We start from the raw sequence: 3,359 nt of genomic DNA, 5'->3' as shown, positions 1-3,359 counted from the left end.
GGCCCCCCGCCGCTCCGCGGGGCAGGGAGGGACGCGACCCCACGGCGTGGGCCGGGAGCCACCTCGCCCGAGAGAGCCCGCTCCCTGCCCGGGCGGGAGCTGCCTCCGCCGCAGCTGGGGCTGCCGTCGCGCCGCGTTCCCCTCCGGGGGCCCCCCTGCCCAGAAACACGCGGCGCCTGCAGGGCCGCCAGCGCTAATCTCACATCCTCCCCCGGCGCACACGCACAAAACGGCGGCCGGCTGCAGGGGAAACGGGCCGGCCCAAAAGGGGAACGCGTCCCTGGGTGGGCTCGAACCACCAACCTTTCGGTTAACAGCCGAACGCGCTAACCGATTGCGCCACAGAGACTCCCGTTAGGAACCGGTTCCGCGGACGCAACTCATGTGCTGCGACACCCCGGCCGGCTGCGCGCCTCGCCGCCCCTCGACCCTCTCCTGGCGACCTGCGGGCCACCGCGTACCCAAACGGCGCGTACAAAACCCGGCTCCTAAACAATGAGTCGTGCGGAGTGCTAAAAGAGGACTGAGAAAACAGTAAAAACGACAGCTTTTCTTCTTCTAGCCGGCTTTTCTTCTTCTAGCCGACATGAAAGAGTAATCGCCAATATCACTGTTCACAGCAGCATTCTTTTCCTGGGGAATAAATTCACAAAACAGAGTTAAAACAGCTTCTTCTTGGCTGCTGCTAATTCACCCATTACACATGCAAGCCAAAACATAATTCACAAATATCATTGCAAAATTGCCCTATTAATATATTTAAAAGGCAGTTTTCAGTAGCTTCAGGGAACAGTTAGACTGTTTAAAACAAGCAGCATCCCTCTGTGTGTAAAAAGGTAAACCATATTTACCTTTCTGAGTGACTGAAACTAGCAGTGAAGAAAAGCTCATGTTCCTATTACCATTGTTCGAAATCTGCTCCCCACCTTACCTTATAGTAATCTATACCGACACCTCCACCAAGTACAAAGCTTTCACGTCAAAACCTGAGCAAATGTTTCCCCTTCTTCTTTCACAGACTAATACCGTTTAAATCTCTTTGAAGTCTTACAATATCAGTTGCTTCATGTTGTCCCTGTGGCTCCACAAAGCTCTGCCCGACAGCTTTTCTGTCTGCTGAAAGCTGTTGGAGGCGAGCAGGCACACGGCACCCACTACACAAGGACGGGTGCTTCCTCCTTTCCAAGCAGATGCTGGTTATCTCCTACTCTCTGCCCACCCAAGACCAAGAAGTCCCAGCTCACTCCTGAAACCGGAGAGTCTTCAGCAGCAGGAGTAAGAGCAAGAGTGTGTTGCTCCCGCTCACACATTTTCTATGACACCTTGCTGTAAGACTTTGTTCCTCAGCCCAGCGAGTAACTTTACGCTGACCATTTACTGTCCACAGCTCAGCCTTTCCAGCTTTTCCCATACTTTGAAAAGAGCTAGATAAATGTCAGTATAATCACAGTGCTGTGCAATTTGTTTATTGCCTATTGTTGGTACCTTACTGACCAACAGCTTTGGAAACAATGGAGGAGAAAGACAAGATATGAAAGCCCTCAACAGTAATTAAAAAAATTATTTTAAAGATTGCTTTTTTGGGGCATCATGCCCACTGTGGCATGCTTTCCTCCCCAGACCTCTGCTGTTCTCAGAGGTCAGAAGAATCAGTTCACAGGCTGGACCACTTCTATTTTCTCTGTGTTGGAGCACAGGCAAACAGTCCTGTCATTTTATGCACAAGCAAATGGGTATTTAGTGGAAATAGCAAGATTCCAATCTGAACAATGGCCTAACCCACAAACCAGCACTGAAGAACATTTGAGCATGGATTCTGGGCCCTGAAACATTTTACTTTATGCACATGAATAGTCCCACTACTTTTAATTAATGTAAACTTGCCTGCTTTCAAAATCTGTATCTAGAGGCCAGATCTAAAAAAGGACTTTGCTATGCCGATACTGAGCACAAGCCCTAACTTGGAGGTGTCTGAGAGGCATGTAGGACCTGCTGTTAGAATTCCAAGGCTTCCTATTCCACGTGCAGGGACAGTGAGAGGGCTGCAGGTGAAGCTGCAGTGTCAGCTGGCACCTTTCTTCTCAGCATTCCTCTGCACTGAGTCTCAGAGTCTTTCATTTAAAGTCTTACAAGGTAAAAAAGAAAATTAGGAGAACATACACAACAGCAAATGTTACATTTTCAGCTCAAAACCCACAGATCGGCAAAAGATCTGAGCATGGATGACTTTTGCTGACTGCTGATGCACTAACTGGTGAGCCATCATACCAGAGAGCAACATTATCTATCACTACGCTGTAAATGGAAAAGATTACAGATCTACCCTTAGGAGAAGGTTTCTGACTGCATCTTCAGTAGAAAGGAAGAGGCCAAGTGCTGTTTAAGGCATTCAGAAACCAGAAAGGCCTGCTGCTTCAGATTAATTGTCCTGCCTATCAGTGTTTTGTTGTTGTTTATTTCTGGACAGCTCTCTTCCCTGTTAGGCTGTTTCTTGTGGATAGTATCTGGAGCTGCTTAATTTTTTCCAATATCTAGTGTATATAATGTAAATACCATTATTGGATTCACTAGTTCTGGATTATGTATTTTATATTTTTATAAAACCAGAAACATATATGATACATTACATAATAATATATTAAAATATTATGCTATGTGATGTAAAAATATTTTTATATTTTACAACATTATTTTATTGTTATTTTGGGATCCATGAACTTACATGTTTATTGCTATGACATCTGTGACCTTCTTCAGATATGGCCTTTGGTTCCTGAATGTCAGAGGAAGCTAGTATAGGACTGAGGGGGAAACGGAGTTTTATAAACACACCGTATATTCATCCTCTGTTCAGAAAAATAAGCCAGTTATTCACCCATAACAGATCGTAAAATCAATCCAGTAGGATATACCAGAAATAAAATAATCTTCCCACTTATATCACAGAATTACTTATTAACTACTCTATTTCTACAAATTCTCACAGGAAAGGACTCCTTACAAGCTCATGTGTCTACATTATTTATTATTCTGTGCGTCATTTTTGGTCAACTCTGTCAGCTCTCGAGTTACAACCTGGCCCAAACTAGAAAAATTCATAGTCACAAAAATTTCAGAACAGCTACTCAGTTTCTGCCCAAATGTATTTCTGATTGCTTACTTTGTAACAGGACTCTGTAAGTGCACGGCTTACCACCCAAAGATTTCTTGTGTTTTCCTCTGAAACACATTATTCTAGTCCTTACCAGAACTGGGACATTAAAATAAACTGATAACTACTATAATTCAACATTGCTATTAAAATTATTAAAAGCAGAGAATAAGATTTCCACTATAAAAGTTTTTTTCTTTATCGAGCT

At 44.4% G+C, this 3,359-nt stretch overlaps 1 non-coding gene across 1 annotated transcript; it reads right to left on the bottom strand.

Annotated features, from left to right (window-relative positions):
• Positions 1-275: 275 nt before the first annotated feature.
• On the bottom strand, positions 276-349 carry TRNAN-GUU (transfer RNA asparagine (anticodon GUU)). The gene has a single exon. It is a non-coding gene; the product is annotated as a tRNA-Asn (tRNA).
• Positions 350-3,359: the final 3,010 nt, after the last annotated feature.

This window comes from Chlamydotis macqueenii, chromosome 2 (genome assembly GCF_036417535.1).
Source record: "Chlamydotis macqueenii isolate bChlMac1 chromosome 2, bChlMac1.mat, whole genome shotgun sequence".
Lineage (NCBI taxonomy): Eukaryota > Metazoa > Chordata > Aves > Otidiformes > Otididae > Chlamydotis > Chlamydotis macqueenii.
Note: the sequence above shows the minus strand (reverse complement) of the source record. Positions and strands in the feature narration are given on the sequence as shown.